The following is a 23,108-nucleotide window of genomic DNA, read 5'->3' on the forward strand; positions in this document are numbered from 1 at the left end:
AGCTCAGTTGACATCCGCAGTGCTGTGTTAGGATTATATTATGCTTCATAATGAATCTGGAGAGTATTTTGTCTTATCTCCAAAACCTTCTTTGGCTTAGAGAATATGGGTTTCATCCTATATTTACAAGCATCCAAAAGAAAAAGAAGCTAAGTATCATTTGTGTCAAGCAATTTTATTTATACATACATTTATTATTGATACATATATTTATAGAACAGAGAGTAGACTAGGAAGCATATAATAAGTTTTCACAAAAAGGACATACTTGTCTACAACTTTACACTTGTGGTTAAAAATCTATTGTACATTCTGAATTTTACTCTATATGTATATGAAATGCTTTTACTATATTTCATACTAAGTGTAATCATATAATTGTCTGGAAGCCATTTATATATTTTTTGTATATCAAATTTTTTGTAATTAACGCGTCACATAAAGGTGGACTATATTCAAGCAGCTGAAAACTTCCTGGTATATATATTATGGATGCTGTTTCATTGTTTGGCTACTTGATAGACCTATAATTTATCCCAGGGAGAGAGAACACGTTGAGATTTTCTATGCTGCATGTCTCTCGAGCTTGTGAACGTGTTCTAGGAGAATATGACTTTATCTTTACTGCAGCAACTTGGTGCTGTGGGTCACTTCTCGAGACAGGAGGATGGGCTGGAGCCTTGTTTCAACCTTTTACAAACACTCTGAGGGTTATTGCTGCTTTGCACTGTCTTGCCCAAACAGATTGAGATGCTGCAAAAAGGAGAGAATCAAAGATGTCAGGTCTTGTAGAGAAGAAAAGTTATTGTACACCCACTGTTTTTTCTACCCTTCTTTCTGCTCTTGAGATGGACATATCATTTCCACCCACCTGCAAAACTACAAACTCCCCATATATCTCTGAGGTATGAACCTGGAAATTTAAATGAGTGAACAGCAAAAAGGTCAAGCTTCTCAGGCTTTCAGTTGAAAGGAAAAGATTGTAATCCCTGATCAAGGCTTTTTTACTGCTCAGTTTTTGGAGAAAGCAAACTGAATGATGCTTAAGAATCAAAAAAAGAAATGAGTCTTAAAATTTCCCTCCTAAAGAAAAAAAAGTAAGTAAGAATACCATGATAAAGAATTAAAAAAAATTATTTGTCTTGCAAATAATAAAAATGTAATGGACTTTTTTCTGATATAATTTTCTAATTCTGTTTTGATGGATTCTGCATTTAGTAAGTAAATATTTTTGGTTTACTGGTAGGATCAAGACATTAAATATATGTTACTTAGTTATTATTTAATTTTAATTCTCTGATAAAAAGGTGCATAAAAATAAAACAAAAAATTAAGACGTGAATTAAAACTCAGTGAAACCACAGAAACTACTCCAGATTTACATTGCTTTAGTAACAGAGGTAGATTTTTCTCCTCTTCTTTGTACAAATTATTTTAAATTACTTGGAGTTCATCACTTAAACTCTAATGAAGAAATCAAACTACAACTTTTCATCACATCACTCACAGAAAAGAATTTTCCATAAATGGCTGGTTCCATACAGGTGAAGACATATTCCTAAAATCAGTAAATGAAAACTTATATTTTGACATTTGTTAAGAGTTTTAACTACTATTTTAATGCAATAGCTCAATAATAAAAAGTTCCTGGGCTCTCCTCCTTGCTTCCAGAATGGCCTAGAGATATTTGCATTCCATTTTCAATCTAGCCTGTTTTCTTGCAGCTACTCTTTTTTTATTATATCTGCTTTGATATAACTGCTTCTGGAAATTATCCAGTCTGTTCAAATTCATTTTATATCTTATAGAAGCCAATGAGATTGATCTACTTTGTCTTAGAAGGACATATAACTGATTTTTTTCTACTATGTCCAGTATGTAAGTACATACGGATTCACTGAGGCAGTACTTTTGGTTACTTCTTGAAAAACTCATTTTTATTCAGTCATCCATGAAGTGTGGTGACTAGCTTGAATGACAAGCTTGCTTTTGTAAACTCTCTCCAAGTTATGTTTAGCAAATGAATGAAAGCCAACCAACAGATGATATTTCAAATGTTTTTTCATTTTTTTAACAGAACTAAAAAAGAAACAAAAAACCAAAGCCAAAGCACAGTTGAGGGAGTCCTCAGCTCAAACAAAATAAAATATAAAAAAAAAATCCTCTCTGATGCTCAGTGAATTTTTGCATAGAATCTTCTATTTCTTCTCCCATAAACAACACTTACGTTTTCTTTCTTGGAGATTTTAGTTTTAGTATTTTTAAGAAATGTGAGACATGTTTAAGCTCTTTTCTTAATTATTATTTAAACTCTTATTTTTCATATCCCATTACACTTTATGTGATTGGAAACCTGCATTTTAGTCTAGGAGCTATGAAATGGGCTCAGCATACTGCATGCAACGCAAATAACTGGAAATCAAGTGGTGAGAGCAGGAGACACATTAATTATTCATAGAACTAAATGTATTGAAGAGCCCACATTACAGCTTACAAAGGAGTATCTGTGAGTCCAGTGAGGGGAGGAGTAACTGCCTTCAAATCCAGTTAAAGTGCACCTGACACACAAGAGGATGGTTCTCAAAGTGACTGTGAGAATTTTCAATAAAAGCTAAGGTTTTTAAAGAAGTTTCTGGTTCCCAAATCCCAGTGAAAGTCAGTAAGATATGGGAATTTAATTCCCTTCTTCAAATCATAGCTGAAATAAGTGGAAAGATCTGACCTACATTGTATTTTGAATTTCTGCCTATCTACCCTTGTTAAGAATTTTATAACATTGACCATTGTATCTACATGTGTTCTGACTGACACCCTGTCAAACTATGGGGAAATCCAAGTCTTTAGGGAAAAGTATTAGTATATTTACTGTGAATGGACACAAAGAATGGGTCTCCCAAAGTAACACAAACCATTTTTATCAACTGTTGGTGAAAGCCAGGATAAGCTTATATTTGTGGATGGAAATTTTTATTTGAATTTTCCTTCTGTGTTTTGTAAATATTCATTTGTAGTTCTGGTTTTTTTTTTCAATTTTTACTTCATTGAAAGGTAAAAGACTGCTGTCATGAGGTCTTCAGTAATGTTTAGAAGCAAGAGATCTGTGGACCACAGCCTTCTCTAAATAGAAGTAAATGTGAATAGGTTTCATTGAAACAGTATTTTGTAGATAAACACTAATGGTATTTACATTTTTGTTGCAATCTTCTAAGAATCTTCTAGATGGGGGTTATTTGATAATTTCTGCACACTTTAGTACAAAGTATCTTGTTACAGAAAACAGTATTGGTTTGTCTAAAATTTCTACTTTCCTGAAAGTGTCTAAAAATGAATACTATATTCTTAGCATTGGTATATACCCCAAGGTGCATTATTAGATATTGCTTGTAGGCATATTGTTGCTGCTTCGATAAGCAAAGCCTTTTCACTATGCATTAACAAATGTATAAGAGAATTACAAAGTTAGTTGGTACTTCATACGGATTCACCAAACATTGCTAACCTTAGAGAGATTGTAAATATTCAGTGCTGCTGTATTTTATGTGTCTTCTTTTTCTGAATTAACCAGAATACCTCATAATCAGGGAAAAATAATAGGAAAAATATCAGTATCTTCTTCTTTCTTTTCATTTTCTTTTCCCCCAATTTTTGTCACAGGAGTGTTTAAAAGTCTAGAAATCACAGAAAACCTTGCAGTTGATTCATTTATGATTTTTTTTTCAGATGAAAGTGGAGAATTGCTGCTGCAGGGAAAAATTGTAGTCTAAATCAAATCAAAATTGAAGTGACTTATTAATTTATTAACCACATATAATTAACTAGGCATCAATGAAGTATGTATTGAGATACACTACTGGTACAATAACAAATAATCCCTGTCACTTAGATACTTAGAAAAATTTAATAAATTGAAAGACCTGGATACTTTGAAACACACTTCTATAACTAATCCCTAGAACTTCTAATTGTGGATGAACACATGCACACATGCACACACACTCAGAAACATGCACCCATTGCCATAAGTTTTGGAGGGTGCAGATCCCTTTCATCTCAACATTAGGGAGCCCACCTGCCAAAGCCTGCTTGTGCAAGAGCCCCATCCTGTGCTTGAGCTTTGTGCTGTCATTCCTCCCCCCAGAGATGAGAGCCCCCAGGAAGAAACTCCCATTCACTCAGGGTACAAGTCCCCAGGGTGTACCTATGGTGGCTGTGAGTGAGCTCCACATGGTTGCTGGAAGCACCTGTGGCAGAGGGTGCAGGATCACTTCTGGCAGGCTTTTGCCTTCTGCTCTCACCTCCACTGCCTGGCTTCATTGGCACAAATTTTTAATCTTAGTTTATACTTCCTTTCAGGTTGAGTCCTTTGCTCCCAGCATCATTCAGGACTACTAAGATGGTGAAAGGCCTTGAGGGGAAGCCATATGATGAGCAGGTGAGATCACTTGGTCTGTTTAGCCTGGAGGAGACTGACAGGGACCTGGGCACAGTCTACAATTTCCCTGAGGGGGGAAGAGGACGTACAGACACTGATCTCTTCCCTCTGGTGACCAATGACAGCACCCAATGGCCTGAACCTGTGTCAGGGGAGGTTTAGGTTGGATATTGGATATTAGTTTTAGGTTGGATAGTAAAAGTTTCTTCACCCAAAGGGTGCCTGGGCTGGAACAGGCTCCCCAGGAAATTGGTTACAGCACCAAGCCTGACAGAGTTCTAGAAATGTTTGGATGATGCTCTCAGGCACATGATGTGATTTCTGGGATTGTCTTGTGCAGGGCCAGAATTTGGACTTTGATGTTTCGTTGTGGGTCTCTTGCATCTCAAGATATTTTATGATTCTGCAGTCTCTGATTGTTGTTTCATCTGGCTGATGTTCATGATTCTCTTTAATATGATCTGTCAGTTTTGGGCAGATACACCCTAGACAATTTTGTATATTCAAGCCACATGGACACCATGTACACAGTCATCTTTGTGTTAACAAACATTGATAACCAGAGTGTTTGCCAAAGGTAGCCCATATAAGGCCCATATAAGCAAATCAGTACATATAACCCATATTTTTAATATCCACAATGGACAGTAGTTTTCCTCATTTGTACTTTTACCATTTCCTCAAACATCCCTGTTACGTTAATCATGTATACAAGAATCTGCACATAGTAATAATCTTGAGCAACATTAGAACAAATGTTAATACAATGACTTTAAGTTTTACATTTGAGTCTAATATACAATGCAGAATATATTTTTTTCTTTTATGAGATGCTTGAAACAGAAATTCTCCCTTTTCACAATTATGATATTATGTGATATATATCAGTTGATATATAGGCACATATATGATAATATATGTGCCTCGCTCTTTTTGTCATAGATCAGAACTTCTGTGCAAAGATGACTCTACCAGACCTCACACCAATTTCCATGCTGCTTTGATGAAGAGAGAAGCGGTAATTTGCTACACTGATGAATGGATAAAAGCAAAATATCATTGTATTAAAGCAGTGGATGCAAAATTCCATGTGTCCTCCATCACTCTCTACTTCTCAGTGTGCAGCACATGAGAAAAGGTGGTTGGAATATTCACAGTCTGTGAAGTCATGGAAGGCTAGAGTTTGAAGTCTTGTTTAGCTATTTTTTAGTCCTCACTTTTCTGTACAGTATATGAATTTCTGTATCTATATGTATCTAAAATATTTGGACATATATCTAGGTTATTTGGTAACTCTTTCCAAAAACACTAAGTAATACTAATACTAACACTAATAAAACCTATCTTCCTTTTTAAATAAGATGACAATCACTTTTGACTTATATGCCTTCTTTATTTATGCCCAATACTTCTTGTCTTCGTCTATCTTTACTTATGCATCAAGTTAGTGAAAAAACTTGTCCATGTCAGCTGTCCATTACTGAAACAACATGTGCTTCACTTCCTTTTTAATAGTATTGGGGCTTCTGCTTTTCCCCTTTTTTCTCCTTTTCCATTTTTTCCTAAAAGAGTACAACATGAGGGATTGTATCTATTGCTGTATTACTAATCAAGTATGGTTTTTTTTTTTCCTACTTTGAAAAAGATATTGAAAACAAAAGCAGATTCAAAGTGCTTTTAAAACATACAACTTACAAATTTAATATATCTAATGTGGAATGGTAACAGAGAAATTTAAAACTTACATTAGCTCAGTAAAATTATTCAATTTTTTAAAACAGGGAAAAGGAGATTAAACATCAAAGAGGGGAAAATTTTACTGACTTAAAGCCAATGGGTACACTGTGGGCTTGGTAGAAAAAGAACCTACAATGCTATTCTATCATTGTCTTTCTGAGAAAAAGGTCATGCAAATTCTGGTGCTGGAAAAATGAAGGCGATAAATTCTAAAATAAGGAAATTATGATAAATATATTCTTTTGCATTTGCATTAAACATTCCAGTTGATTGGTATTAGCATTAGGTTAAAATATTTATGGTACTTGTTCTGGATAAATCACATCAATATAATTTATTATTTAAGAAGAAGTGAGAATAATCTGCTTCAGTGCAGATAATATTGTTATTCATGCTGTCCTGATGAATACCATCTTTAAACAAGTGGAAAAATGTTAAGTCTTTGTACACTCTTGATTTAGAAAACTGTAACAATATTATGATTTTAAATACCTTTTAATTTAGAAGAGGACACTCAAATAAGAGAAGGATTAAAATGTGTAAAAAGAATGAATATGCCCTAAAGATATCTCCAGAGTACAGTCTGTACTGGTCTACCTCTGTATTGGTACTGGTGTCATCAATCAGATTAGATATCAGTGGATTTTATGGTCCTTCAATTTTTTAGAGTATTGTGGTTTGTTCCTGGCAAATGCATTTTCAAAACACAATATAAATGATGATAGGACACTTGTTTTTACCTTCATGTAATATAGTTTCTATTAGTGAAACATAACTATTACCATGATAATTCAAATAAAGGAAAAACCTCCCAAGGATTTAGAGATAGAAATTGACTAAGATAAAGGTATGCAAAAGTTTTGAATGTAAGATTTTATATTCTTTGTGTATTGGAAATAGTTTTTAATATGGTAGTTATTATTTGCTTAGCATCAATCTGTACAAATATAGAAAGAGGATTCAGACCCTAGCTTACAAACTGAAGTTTATCCAAATGGAAGTAGCATATTTCAGACATATAACACTGTCTGCTGCCAAGCAAAATTTCACATTTCCTGTTAAATATTACTTTACCCCTGGGTAATTATCAGAAAGAGTTTATAAAAGAAATTTACACCGAACCCTGGTCTGCATACACAGGAGGCATGAATGCTGTTTGTAATATGTGAATTGTGAAAAGAGAGATGAAGGAAATAATTAGATTTAATAAAGCTATTTGACATAAATTCATGTGCTAAAAAAAAGTACAAAAAAAGTTTGAACTTGAAAATTTGGAAAAGATGATACAAAATCAGACAGTAATTCAGGAGATGAGTGGAAGAGGCAGTAATTATTTTGTGGTAGAGACAAAAAAACAACCATCAAGACTGCTAAAAGTAACAAAATTTGGCATCAGTAGTGAGAAGTAGGCTTCAAACCCTGCGTGAGGAGCAGTTTGCAGTTACTGGCCTTAATGTGGTCAGGAAAGGGATCAAAAATTCTTAGGAAAAAATCTCAACTACACTGAGATTTCAATAATAGCAGATGAGAAATTGTAATACAGTTTAGGGGCTGAAGAGGGGCAAACTCAATGGGAGATATGTAAAACAAGGACTGGAAAAAAGTTAGGAACAGCCAAAATATCTTGGAATCATGGACACAAAATCCAGAAAAGCCTGGTTCAGTGATGATACCAGGGAGAAAAAAAAAGAAGAAAACTTGTGATGGAGAAAGAGTAGGGAAAATTTTTGAGAGGATATTTTTCAAAGCCATTTCCAACTTCATAGTTTTTAAATCTTGCTCAAGTTCCAGTAGTTTCTGTCCACTTTCTTTTTCTATAGTCTTTATATGACAGTCTCCATATATTTCCCATTGAAATGAACATTGCAATTGGGTCTATGAAGATTTGTACTGACCTCATTGTGTCATCAGCTTGACATTATAATTTCATCTCCAGAGAAACATTGAAACACTTTTCATCATGATTCGATATTGTAAATGTGGTGACCATAGATAGTAATAAAAATTCCTTGCAATTGCATTTTGACATCATAATGTAATCTCCATAGTCTCCACTTGACATTGTGATGAGATTGTGGCAATGCTAACTCTGTATGAATGAAGCTGGGTCCATGGAATGAAAAATTTAAAGTACAGTTTTGTGCATAGAGAGCAAATGGTTATAAATACATATATATTTTATCATAATTAAATTTTTGTTAAAAATTAGAACACACTCTCTATTCATATGAGGAATGGAGATCTGGAACATTCTGTTAAGTGAAGAGATCAGAAAACGAATCAGTTTACAGATAAAACTTTTTGAATTCATGCAGATGAAAACATAGCATATTTAGTGCCATAGCAGAGACTTGGAATCTGTAATAGGAAAGTTCTTCACAGTTCTATTGTTTTCTGAGGCATGTACTTCTGCCTTAGTTCTTGAGTAGTGTGGGAATATAAACAAATGTAATATGTTTATGAAAGAATTTTTCTTTTTTGAAGTCAATGAATTTTTAGTTTTAAACACATGCATATGTCTTACAACATGGATCTCATGTTTATCTTCTTTGGTGTAAAAAAAGTCTGGTGTGGAGTAAAAAGTCTGGTGTGGGCTTGTTTGATCCTCTACAACTTTAGGTTCAGAGTTGTTAAGTATAGTGACAGACTGATTTAAACAGTGACTTTCATCCTCCTAAATTAGTCATTACTCTAATACGAACTGGAATGACATTTTTTAAAAGTCAAAGCATTGCTGATTTTTTTGTGGAATCTGAATTGATGACCTCCTGGTAAAATACATTTATCTTATTATTAGATCTTTGAGACACTATATCACTTGTAACCTTTACTTAAAGCACTTTCTTGCAGATATCCTTCTGATTTTTGCAATGCAGGCTATAACAAATATATAAAAATAAGTAAAAAGGCACCATCCCTGGATTATAACTATGGTACTAGACAGACAGACACCTTGAAATTTGGAGTTTTTCTTTTGTATTGACAAAACTGAATGTCTTCACTAGAGTTTAGCTTCTGGAACTTGAATAAAGCATAGATAAAACTCCCAGTCTTTCACAACCTGCATTTTTTAATGGTTATTTCTCTTGTCTATCTTTCTTTTCTCTTGGTAGTGACTAGAAAATATGAGTGTAAAAGTATTTAGTGTGGTCAAATGCATAAACCATATGCTTAGAACCATGCAGGTTGAAAGTTTACTCCTGGCTCCAGTCCTAACCTGCCCATTCACTTTACCTCTCTAAGACACTTAAAAGATAAAAGTGTACATAATAGGCTTAGAACCTTTCAAAGATGAGCTAGAATAGAATAATCTTATCACAGAATGATGGAATCATAGAGTGTTAAAAGGTTGGAAGGGACCTTAAAGACTGTCCAGTCCCAACCCCCTGCCATGGACAGGGATGCCTTCCACCGGGCCAGGTTGCTCAAGGCCTTTTCCAACCTTTCGTTGAACACTGGGGCATCCACAGCCTCTCTGGGAACCTGTTCCTGCACCTCACCACCTACCCAGGGAAGAATTTCTATCTGATATCTAACCCGAATTTGCCCTCTTTCACTTTGTTCCCTTAAATCCTTGTCCTATCATGTCAGCTCCTGATGAAACATACAAATATATATATTTTTAAAAGTATTATATGTATTAAAATATTTTAGGAGGTAGTTTTATTACTGAGTAGTATTGATATAGAAAAAAATAATTTAAAAATATATAACAACATTATAATTACAATTAACAATTTTTGAATGTTTATATTCTATTTTCAGATGGGGCAAACCTAATTGACCACAAATTCTGTATATATACAGAGCTAAATAATAAAATATCTTTTCCTAAATGACTTTATGTTTTTTTAAATAACTGTATTTTTTTTAATGATACTGTGGTACTTTTATGTCAAATTGTCATATCCTGGGCTTCAAATAAGAAGTTAGAAAAAAGCATAAGATTTTGTGATTAGATAATTATGTGGAGAGAAACTATAAATTTCCTGTGAAATTTTCCTAATTATTTTGATTAAATTCAGAAAATTATCTGAAACATTAGCTGCTACATCTTTTCATCTTCACTTCTTTTTGTGAATAAGAAAACATTGCAACAAAAGATAGCACCAGTGCAAGCATAATATGAGAAGTTTTTTTCCCACTCTGGAACGTTTAAATTGTCTTCAAAATTAACTGATTTCACTTGTCTTTGAAAATAAATATATTTAAATAGTAAATAAATATTATTATAATTTTGACATGAACAGTTGTAATATGAAACAAAAATAAACAGCTGAACTATTGTAATAAACTTTTGTTTTCACTTTGATAGCATCTTCAGTCTTTTATGATTTTTTTACTTTTGAAGTACACAATGACAATACCATTTTTTGTTATTATTTTGAGTTACTTTTTAATAATTTTGAAGGCATGCAAATGTGAACTGTTGACCAAAATGAAGTTTCTAACATTGACTTGAATGTTTAAAATAAATTCTGTTTAATAGTAATACAATTGCACACACTATTCACAGCAAGTTTTGAAAGTGCATTAGAGGATTTCAGTTTTCAATGTGGAGAGAGAACTTGTCTTCTGAAGAAGAAATAAATTCTTCAGAAGAACAGTTGTAGGCCTTCAGATACTACCTGCATATGCCTCATATCTTGAGGTGGAATGTACAGTCTATCCAGACCACTAGGCTGATCAGTTCTCTCAAAAGTAATCTGTGCTTTCCCCTAATCCATTTACTGGGGCACAGCTTCTTCACTAGTGGTCTGAGAGGTTGTCTGCCAAAAGGAAAGCATTTGTAAATGGCCATTAATTCCAAAATGCTTATCTCCAGTGGACAGAGATTCTTTTTGCAGTCATTTGGGGAAAGGGATTGAAGTCTGCTGGACTGAACGTCTGCCTCAGGAATCCCCATTGCACTGATATTGGGTTGAATTCTTCTCATTATTACTTCACAATTGAGATGTGAGCCCAGAAGAGTACTTGCCAAGATAAATATTTACTTTTAACAAAAGTACCAGTGGCTAGAAATTCTATCTGCCACTTCCATCTAGACCGTAGACCTCACAGATAATGGGGGATGTGGTTAGTGACTTGAACCCAGCAGAAGGGGGAAATTTTATAGGCAAGTAGTATATCAGCTCTGGAGTAGTATTTCTTCTCATGTTATGCAGTGTGCTGACCTGGCTTCAAGAGACCACAGACTTTTGCACCAAGAGAAACTGAAATTGTCACCTTTTTAGTTTGGAATGTCCTGTAGTATATCTACAACAATGACATATGAAGTTTCTTTTATGTGATTTCCACATAAGATGATGACAGTTGATAGGGTAGACCATGATCACAGAGTCCATACAATAATACAAATGTTTTGTAAGTATTTAACACTGGTATGCTGGGGGAAATGATTTTTTTAAATAGCCTTCCATTTTCTGTTTGTTATTTTAAATTCTAAAAATCTCTTAATATAAATTAAGAATCAGTTTACAAGTGTGATGATGAAAATATTTTGCCTGTAAACATTCACATACAGTAAATGTAGTCAGATCTCAATTTTCTGAATTTTTGAGTAATACTTTAATTACTAAAATAGTTTATGTTTATTTCAGTGCTTAGACTGCCTTAATTCAGTACATAAGTAGGGCAATTGCTGTGAATCCCAACATCTGGCAATCAGTGATTTAATGAGTTACTTTTTAAAGAAATGTCTGTCTGCCGGAGGGGTCTATAATGCAATTAGACACATTAGCACTTTCTCAGTCATTTTTCATGAGAAAATGAAAGTGATTGGTACAAGCTGTAAATTGTTTGCACTTTTGGAAGGCAAAAAACTCATAATAGATTCATATTTCTGCTTTATAAGGTGGATTTTGTTAGAATGATGTAATGTAATACATTTGTTGCAATTTCTGAGTATTTGTTTGCAAAATGTAAGGATTTAGTCATAAATGATAGTGTGCAGTTACAGGCTTTGGCCAAATTTTGTTCTATGCTAACAATTCACAAAAAAGGATGCTGATGAAATATTTAAACTAGAAGTCAACAATCCAAATTCAAAGAAATTCCAGAGAAACCTTTGTAACCAGTAATACAATTTGGAAAGGATTCAAGTATTTTTACTTTTTGAGTTCTCTACTTAATTAATAGTGTTCTCTTAAACATATTTTATTGGATTTTTAAAATTATTTATTAATTTCAATCTCAAAGTACAGAAGTAAAACTTCAGGAATTTTAATACAATATCACACAGAAAAAAATTTAACACTTTGATATTTGTATCCACATTCTAAATCTCCTGAAGATTTTGTGGTAGGAGTAAAAAGTAATTTCTTGTTTTACTGGAGATTTTTCTGATACAAATTTCAAAATTTTTATACTCATCCTGTGGCTTTTAAGAACACCTCACTTCTTAGAAAATTAACTTTAGTGGTTAAGAACAAAATTATTCCTAAAGTAAATTTAAAGATGTACATTTATACACTGCTATATGCATTTTATGCATACCATAATAATGTATATATGTGTGCACGAGACAAATATGGTCAAGGCTCATTTTTAAAATAAAGACAGAAAAAGAAATAAAATTAATCTTGAAAACTATCTTGAATATTTGCATAATATTACAATAGAAATAATCTACTTGCAATTATTCAATTAAGAGGTAAAACTATTGTCCTTAGTAATTAAGTAACCTGCGCTACAGAGGAGTTTATCACAGCATTTAAAATAAACTCAGCTGTGTGAATAAAGTGGAAACTTAGGTGGAATCTAAGTAATTTTTTTGTAGTTGGGTTTTTGAAGTGTTAGGACAGGTTCTAATTGAAACACTGAACTTCATGTGCTTTTTGCCAACAGCCTATGAATATAATTTCTGCTGATTTAAGAATCTGATGTCAGGGCAGTAAGTATGCAATTAGCTTTAGTTTAAGTGATAGCAACATGCTGTAAATAAGAATCTTAATTGTGTTTGCAAGATTAAAATTCAGTTTCATTGTTTTTTTTCCCCTTGCTTCTTTGGTGGCTTTGTGGTATATTCGCATTGCTACCTCTAAATGAATGTCAACTTGTTTTACCTCGACTGCAGCCAATCGATACTTCATTAGGCTGAATTGTCTTGTGCCCATGCAACCTTGAAGCTGTGGCTTAATTACCACCCGTATTATGCAGTGGCTCAGAGTGCTGTGCTCAGCTGTGTCAGTTTCGAACAAAAGCCATGCTGTTGCCTGTATTTAGGAAAAATGGACTTTTGAACTACAGAACTATAATATTTTGTAAGTTAACAATTCATGATGATAACCTTTTTTAAAACGTCCATGTCAGTTTTCAGTAAGTTTACATTTGAATGGGTTTCTGCATATTGCAAAACTTCAAAAGACGAGTACCTTTGCTTTTCATGTTCAACCCATCTTTGATTTAAGATAATTTTAAATTAATGGCAAAGTAACATTCATCTGAAAGAGAAGACAGGAGAAAGTGCAGTCAAATGGCAATCATGACAAATGACATCTCTTGTCTGAGAGTCATTTTTCCTCACTAGACTGATTTGTCATCCCCACTTTTGACATTTTTCATCCTGCTATGAAATCACATTGACAGAATAAGATATTTCTACACTTAACAGTGGGACATAGAAGATGGTTCTCTGCCTTCATTTATTTTTTGTATTACATTTAAGGGTTTGTAAAATTTGTAAGCAACTAAAGTCCGATGACAAATTTCATTTGATTTATAAAATATAAAGTTCACACTGCCCTATAATCCTAAAGTAAATGTTGCTGTTTCATTTGTATCAGGTCATTATACAACGTAAAGGAAAACAAATCTCCATGAAGATTTTCCACTTGGGAGTATTGCCTTGTTATGAGCGAGGATTATCAAATCCAGTAACAATGAGGACAAACTACCTAACTTTAATGTATTGTGCCATTGCCTTGGACATGTCAAAGACCTGTGGCTAGCATTTGCAATTTCTTACTTCAGCACTAAAAACATAAGACTTGTCCATTGCTGAACACCTTATGTTCATGCAAATAAGTACAATTAGCTTAGCTTTGTCCTCCAGATCATACAAACTATACAGAGACATTGGCATTTTCTCTTGAATTACAACAAAGGATTGACTAGAGTACAGTCCTAAAAGGCAAACCTCAGAGATCACATACATGCAACTGAGTATGTACTGACTTGTACACATGGTACAGAGAGCAATTCTTCTTTTTGTTGTTTGTATTTTCTTGTTTGGCTGGTTTTTTTTGTTTTTATCAAATGCCTCATGATTACTCCTGTGTACACCAAAACGTTTATATCTGTTTACATATCTGTGCCTAGTACCTTACTGATGGTGAGGCATGCTGACCACAAAATGGGAGGATTGTTGCCTTACATAAGCAATGTTTGAGTGCTCAGAGGATGATAGCACTCTTTAAAGCTCTTTTCCAAAATCCAATTAAAGAAATTAAAAAAAACATTCTGAGAAAATATTTCTCTTATTTGTCTGCTTTTGTGTTCAGTGAACTAGATCTGTAGCTAGATAGCATTGTGTCTTTCAGTGCTCACATCAGACAATCAACTACTAGAAACCTCAAATACTGTTTCTAATTATCAGCATGTTCAGAATTTTCACACACTTTATAACATGTAAATATTACTCGTTATACATGCCTTTTGTGTACAGATCAGGCCCATAAAACATGCCAGAATTTGTACCAACAGTGTGAGCCTGCAACTTCATGCCAGTATTAGTGTACATTCTGTTGTATATTGCCATGTACTGTGTTTTCTAGTATAGCAAAGTACAAAAAAACAACTTTCACTTAATTAATTGACAAATCTTGTGTTATGCATCAGATGCTTTTAATTATTATTTTCCTGCTTGAATGAAAAGAGGTGGCCACCCTTGGGATTCAAATTTCATAGACTTCATGTGGCTCTGTTCTTATTCTTTACCCACATTAATCCTAATAGATTTCAGGCAAGGTTCAAATCACCATTTTGTGAGAATGAAGATGAAAAGTCAGCAGAATCAGTGCCTTTTTACCTATTATGTATAAAAACCAAAAAAACATAGCCCTGTGTATTAAGTGCATATCTGTGAAAGTTTTCATTTTATCAGAGAAAAAATTTGAACTGTTTGCATATAAAGGGAGTTTTGACTAACCAAAAGGGGACACTGTTCATTTCTGCCACTAGACCATTCTTAAAGTTGCAAAGTGTTTATCTGCCCTCTGTTGAAAGAAGTTCTTATTCAAGTTCACAGTTCTACTTGAGAATGTGGGCATAATCAACAAGCAGGACCATAATGGCTTAACTCCAGCCAGCAACTAAGCACAACATAGCCACTCATTCACTCCCTCACCCAGAGGATCAGGGACAAAATCAGAAGAGTAAGTGATATAACACATGGGTTGTTTATACTTTAATAGGTAAAGAAAATGTCCCCAACACAAGCAAAAAACCCTGAGGAATTCATTCACCGCTTCCCATGGGGCGGTAGGTGTACAACCATCTCTAGGAAGACAGGGCTCCAACATGCCTAGCAGTAACTTGGTAAGTCACACAGCATCACTCTCAGTGTCCTTTCTTTCCTCCTTCTTCCCTCAGCTTTCTATGCTGAGCATGACACCATAGGGTGTGGGATATCCCTCGGCTGTGTCCTCTCCCAACTCCTTGTGTGCCTGTGTGCTGGTGGGGTGGGGTGAGAAGCATAAAAGGCTTTGATGCTGTTTAAGCACTGCTCAGCTGTAGTGAAACCATCCCTGAATCATCAACACTGCTGAAGCACAGTCCAAATTAAAGCCCCATACTAGCTGCCATGACTATCATGAATTCTATCCCAGCCAAAACCAGCTAGAAGAAAGATGCCATTCACCGTTCTAGTCTAAATAAAAAAGTACATTTGAGAAATTTCACTTTGTGATCAGTACTTCATAGAGTTGTCCCTCCTTTAAATTCTTCTGCAACTTCTTGTGTTCTAATGAATGTATGTGGGATACAAAGACATTGTAATGAGCATGGCTTATACCATCAAATCTAAAGCAAGTGTATTTGTATTTCTATAATGAATTACATCTGTTCATAGGAATCTTTCAAGCAACTTTCTAATACCAAAATGTTTATTATTTACTCACAAGATTTCAGGAAATGAGTGTCCAACATAACCACACTCCTGTATAACATTACACAGCCACAAGCAATCAGTAGCACAACATGAAGTTCACTCTTCAGTCTTGTTTTGTGATGATCTCTTTACTTTTACACAGTTTCTTCTGGTGACAGAATAACTTAACTTGGTAAAACTTTTCCCCAATATATCCTAGCTATATTAATAGCAACTGTCATTCATTATTATACTAAAAGGGAAGAAAACTTATACTGAAATAGGAAAAAATGTCCTTCAGTGAAATTATATGTACAACTCAGCCTTAATTCAAGTTCAGTCTAGTAGGAGCTATGAACTTTTTCTCTTTTTTTAATGGTTCAGTAATTGGAGACATCAAAGTACCTGCTACTGTTCACTAGAATATTAAACCACATAGGGACAATATAACATTGAAGGCAAAAAATGAGGGTTTAGGGACATATTTTACCAATACTGTAAAAGTAGATTTTATTTTTATTTCAAATTGAGTTGCATTATATCTTCAAAATCAGTTTCTTAAAAGCTAATGTTATAGTGAACCATGTTTACCTGGAAAAAAAAATATTTTACAAGGATAAAATAATGAAAGGCTCTGAATTTATGCATTTTCCTTTTACAGATGACAGAGATTAGTATTGGACTTTGATTACTAAAGCGTGGGCAATAATTGTTGTCTCTGTTGATTTTGTGTTATTCATATGTGTACATGGGCTGCAACAGATAATTAGAGCAGAAAAGGAGAAACTAAACTGGAGACAATCGATCATTAAGATTGAATGATATGGGGAAAATTCACTCACTGCCCGTTTACTAAATGGGTAAAACAAGACAGCAAAAATCTTATAAAAAATCTAGAAACTTACCAGTAACTTCCATTTTTTTCCCCCATTTCTTTCCTTGCCAGCAGAAGAGTTATGACCCATTTTGCTTTTACCGATCATCTTCATCATCACAGAGAGTGAATTCCATGAACTACAGTTCAACAGGAATGTGCATCACTCTCATGAACATCAGACATGGCCTCATGTGATCCCTGGAATGTAAAAGTAGGGCAGCAGGGGAGTAGGCAAGATATTTCCTTACGTATACAATCATGATAAGAGAGATATAAAATACATTATCTCAGGGAAATGTCTGCAATTTAAAATTATTAGGGTAGAGGAAAGAATCTTAATATGTTGTTTGAGTAGGAGAAAATGTTTTGAAGGAATAAATAAAGCATTAAATTTACTTTATTTCTGAAAAAAAAAAGAACAGGGATAGGATGTCATAATACTTTAAAAAGACTTGAAAGTGTGTTTATAAATGATAATCTAGAGCGAATGCATAAGAAGGAGCAAATATCTGTATACTGAAGTAAAACAACCAAGAATTAAAAATATGTGACGTTTATTTGAAAATATTACTGTAGCAAAACTGAAGTTGTAATTTAACCTTGGTTGTTGATCACAAATACAGTTTGGGCGAAAACTGAATGATCAACATATATCTCATATCAGACTAGATAATTTTAATGGTTCTTTCTGAGGTTAAGCTATATGAATATACTAGTACAACTCTCCAAATTATTTTCTTTAAAAACACATGCAAGTCATCGTTGGCAATGATAAACTGAATTCACACCCAAATACATTGAAATATGTTCCTGAAGGTCTCCCTTTAAATTCCTCCCAATAAAAAGCCAAAGCAAAATAAAAATACAGTTATCTACTCTCAAGTTGATTTCCAGATATAAATCTAGACATATAAATTTTCAGTATAAATTATTTTTACTGTGTAACTGGCTGTATACCATTGAAATAGACAGTAGTCAGGAGTAATCAGGTGAAGCAATATTATAGGCTTATTTCATCACTCCTGTTAGGATGCTTTTTATTATTGCAAAAGAAGAATGTTCAAAAAGTTGTTAAAATATTATAATTATTTAGTGCATTTAAGAAACCTTAAACAGAAAAGCTTCATTCAGAATGTAGGCTGGCTATAGTACATCTTCAGTAACAAAATGTCAACATGTAATTTTTGAGTGAATAAATGTAAATTTTTACCTTGGAAAGCAAAAGTGAGTTTAAGTCATATAAAACTAATTTTAAAACATTTAAATAAAATCTTTTTTCAACCATACTTTTAATTATAACTTTTAATTATAACATACTTTTAATTATAACAATTTTGATCCATTCTTTCTATACTAATTTTACCATAAAGAGGCAGTTTATTCAATAATATTAAATCAGAGTTGATTTGTTTTCTTTAAAAAAAGTAACAATGAAATGACTAGAAATTTTTATTATATTTAATAATTTATAGCATTGCAGATAAGAGAGAGTCATACAAGGCTGGATATAATAAAAACTCTCATTGTTTCATAGCATTTAAGTCCAGAAGGTTCAATAGATCATCTAATCTGACCTCTTGTATATCACCTGAGATAAATCCCCAGTGAATCCCAACTCAGCCATCTACAAACTATGCACAAAACTACTTTCATTTTTGGGCAGCTTAGGTGAGTAGTACTCATCTAATTACACAATTATTTCCAATAAACTCAACAAATTTCTTTGTTGATCTCTACAACTGCTGGTTCTGTGGAGGCTGGAGGTTGACTCACTGAGAAGGTGTCTCTTTCTGCACGCAATGTTGCATTTTAAGAAAGCTGGAATAGGGTGTTTGCAGTGCTGGGTCAGAATATAAAGCCAAAGTGGATTCTCATTCCTAGCACTATTCAAACCAGTTTTGATCATATACTTTATTTTCCTTGAGTTGTAGAGATAATGAAATCACAATGCCTGCTCCCATGATACATTATGGCAGCAAGGGTATGTGTTTCAGCATATTTGCAATCTCTGGATGGATTGTGGACCCTCATTCCTTTTGGGGTTTTCTCAGTAAACTGAGCCTGTAGCTGGACCTTAGTATCTTTATCAAATTTCATCCATTGCCAAGAAAGTTTTCCAGGCCAATTTTGCATCCTCTAGTTTTTTGGTGTCTTGGCCTTCAGATGGTATTAAGCTCCTAAAAAGCTACAGAACATGAATATATTTGGAATGGAATTACGTGTGTGTTTAGCTGAGGAGTAAGGTAGCATTTGATACTAAAAAAGATACTAAATTATGAAGAAACTCAGAGAAAATTGTTTTTTAGAATAGTTTTATGTGTTGCAAACCCTTTTTTGATGTACTTGAACAAAACTAAATTTCTCGTGTTTAGTCTAGGTTTCTCATAGATGATAATATGTTTGCTACTTGTGCATTTACTGGTATAAATAAACACTATTATGTATTGATATCTTCTCACACTCTCCTAAGATTATGGTGGAAAAATTACAGTAATATGAACAAGGCACTAATCAGAAATAGCCAATCTTCATCTTTTAAAAGATTTTTCTTTTTGAGGATGTGGTCTTTAAATAAATTTTGTAGTGGGAGCACCTATGTGCTATGGAACTTGCTGAGGCTGATTATGTAGTGTTGATAATCTGTCATTTTCATCTTCCCTGCTCTCCCATGGCTTATTTTGATTTCTCCAGTATATTAAAAAAAGCTCAAGAAACAGTTTTAATGAATTGTAAATAGACTTGTCTCTTAAGGTCTTTTTTATAAAGTTACCTGTGAACTCTTGCATTTAATTAATGTACGAGTCTGTACAGAGACAGTAGTGTGTACAGAACAACTGGCTTCCTTAATAGTGTATTTCATGCTCAATATTTTTTTCCTTGTTTTTCAGCTAGACCTGAGTGACTGTAAATCTCATAGACCATACTCTATAGCAAGAGGGTAGGACTCTTAAGCAGTACTCAACACACCAATTTTAGGATAATCATGTGTAAGGAAGGAATGTGTAAATATCGTGATGACTTACAAAATGAGTACTAGATATAGTAATTCAGCTTGTCACATGATGTTAAAGTCAAGAAAGTAAAGAAACCATCATTTAGGGATCTAGGACTAAATTCTACTTTTGATTTTAGCAGCTGGATTCAAGTGACTAGACACTTTGAGTGACTTAGTACATTGAAAACCACAGGGAATACAACACCATATAAAATGTGATATATTTGCAGTCAGTCATTTTTTTCTGCAAAACAATATGGAAATAAAGAAACAGTTTAGCATATCATGCAGCACAGTGTGAAACTGATTCTGAATTGGAGTGTTGGACTAGAAGAACTGCTTTAAAGAAATAAAGAAAATCTGTGGAACATCACAAACCTTATGCTGATTCTCATTCACTGATGGAAAGGAGCAATTTCAATCTTAATTTGTGCATGTGGACATGTTCAAATAGACATGTTGACAATATTTACTGTAGACTTTCAACTTGGATGTCAATGCTATGAAGTCATCTAAAGTGCTATACAATGCTGAGGCAGAGAGCCATCTCCAGAAGACCAGTACAAGATTCTATTACTCTACTCTTTAGGTCACTTTCTGAATGAGTCTTTCTTTTCCATTAATTGTACAGAAAACTTAGATGCTGGAATTACATGAAATGACTACACCTGGAAAAGCTAAAGTTTTTATTGCTGTTATTATTATTTAATCAGGGATGCAAATGATCAGTAATGGTCATATAGATTCTCAGATAGGAGAAGACAGACAATGGTCAAACCATGCTGATCTTTGAAATAATTTTATGCTATTCACAAATAAGAAGGTAGGAATTATTTGGTTAGGTTAGATGAGCCTGGCTTCTTCGTGAAGCTTATTTTTTTAATAACTACCAAGAAATTAAATTATATATAATGTTTTATATAAAATGTTAAGATTATTTAAAACTAAGAAATGCTACTGGTGACTGCAAAGAACTCCAAAGAAACTTATTCTAATGTTTTATTACTTTCAGTTGTGTAAAATCTATGGTCTAACCAAATTTGCAAGCAATAGTTCAAGGTATAAAGTATTTTGCTCTGATGACATTCTTATTACTTTAGTGTCAGCTCTCAGGCTGACACTCAAATTAGAAACCTATGCAACAGCGTCAACACATCAAAAAATCCTAACACACATAAAAATTAGTTTCTTGGTCTAGATTTCTAGTGTAATGTACCACAAACATAGGCTATATAACTTCCAAATTTCTTGTATCTGAGGTTCTTATAAAAATTTGAAGGGTAGTAGAAATCCTTTAGCATTCAAGTCTACTTGCCTGGGTAACTGAACTGAAATGTTTCCTTAAGTTTATTTCTTAAACTTATGAGAAAAGGTGCCTTTCCATTTGGTTTGGAGACTTAATTTCCATAAGGCTGAATGCACCCTAAGAGAAAAAGGAACTGAAGCCCTTATGATGACAAATCTAAGGTGTGTGCTGAACAACACTTTAGATTAAGTGGGCAAAATTCTGTACTGCTTTAAAGAATATTTGTGCAAGTATCTCACTTAATAGTTTTCAGGTAGCTGGATGCTGCACAGAAGTGTATGGATCTTGAAGTGCCTCAGTAGTAATTTCCAATTCTCATTCTGCCATAAGTGATGACTTGATGCTTTTAACTCAGAATCCCAGGCTTGGTGCCTGTAGGTCTCCTAAACAGGCTTCCCTGCCTGGCTTGGAAATCCCGCTACCAAAAGTCTTGGGCCCATTCAGAAGTTATTGCATAATGCAGTGACAGAGATAGTGTTTTCCCTCTGTGGGTTGCACCTTATAAAATACAACAAACAATGTATTTCCTCATAAAAGTTATTTCCATTAGCTGAAGTGTTCGAGGTCTATAATCTGACCTTTATGGTTACAGCTCACTCGAGAATCACATAGGAAAATGTGAATAAATTGAGTACCCAGGTAAAATTTGTGCAATAACTTGACAATACAAAATGTACTTACAGGTACACTTACTGTGTACATAATAGTTCTAGTCTTGACTTTTAACAGTCCTACTTGGTGACAGCTGTCTGTTTAAGAATTTGGCATTGTATAATTTGGGACTGAAGATGATAGAGGCATGCGTGAGAGATGTTGCTTGTGTGTATGTTTAAGTGGAGAACTGTGCCTCTGTAAGCTTCAAAAGGTCAGAACTTGATTTAATAAACTTTTCTTCCCAGAAAACAAGCTTTATTCTTGAATGTGTAACATTGTTAGAGAACTGCATGTCTGGAGACATTGCTAATAGGCTTGTGAGACCTTTTGCTCTATCCAATGCTGTCTTGAATAGTCATACCGGATCTGGTCTGAATAAGCCAAAATCCTTAAAATGTTATTTCCTGATTTGTATGCTTTAGATCACTTCTGCCTTCTGCAGTACCCTTTGCAAAGGTGCAGAGCTGGGATTTCCATATCCTTCAAGTGCTTCTTTGCTTCATTCTAGCATATCATTTCATCATTGGTCTAGCAGCACCCTTGTTGGTTGTCGCTAATAATACCTTAATACCTCCCTTCCTTTTCTTGCTCACTGCCCACCAGTGCTGTATTTTTACTGTTATAAATGTCTTTAACCCCTCTGTATAATTTCTGCTTTTGCCGCATAGCTGTTTTTCAGTCTGCAGTCGCTTCATGACAGCATAGAACATCCTACTCTTAGTGCTCATTATGTTTTCTTAGGTCATGATAACTCTGAGACAAGTTGATTTTTATCCAGTGGAAAATATTCTCCTCAAGTCCTTGGATGACCAATAGAACTTAAAGAATTTTCTGATATGAAGCTTGCCTTTGATAATCTCTTATTTGATACCTATTTTCTGGCTCATTGGAATCTGACCATTCTCAGCTTCTATAGCTTTCAGAGGCACTTGAGATGAGAAATAATTGTTGGAGTGACAGCCACAGGCAGCAAAGACTACTGCATGCATCATTCATGGATTTACATACCATGATTCTTAA

At 33.9% G+C, this 23,108-nt stretch overlaps 1 long non-coding RNA gene across 1 annotated transcript in view; it reads right to left on the minus strand.

Annotated features, from left to right (window-relative positions):
* Positions 1-391: 391 nt before the first annotated feature.
* Positions 392-23,108, minus strand: part of LOC143696122 (uncharacterized) — a 77,849-nt gene continuing 55,132 nt past the window's right edge. The window contains exons 3-4 of the long non-coding RNA XR_013185529.1: positions 17,162-17,331; positions 392-753 (exon numbers count right to left, since the gene is read on the minus strand). This is a non-coding gene — a long non-coding RNA (uncharacterized LOC143696122). The remainder of the gene's footprint in view (positions 754-17,161; positions 17,332-23,108) is intronic.

Source organism: Agelaius phoeniceus, chromosome 1 (genome assembly GCF_051311805.1).
Source record: "Agelaius phoeniceus isolate bAgePho1 chromosome 1, bAgePho1.hap1, whole genome shotgun sequence".
NCBI lineage: Eukaryota > Metazoa > Chordata > Aves > Passeriformes > Icteridae > Agelaius > Agelaius phoeniceus.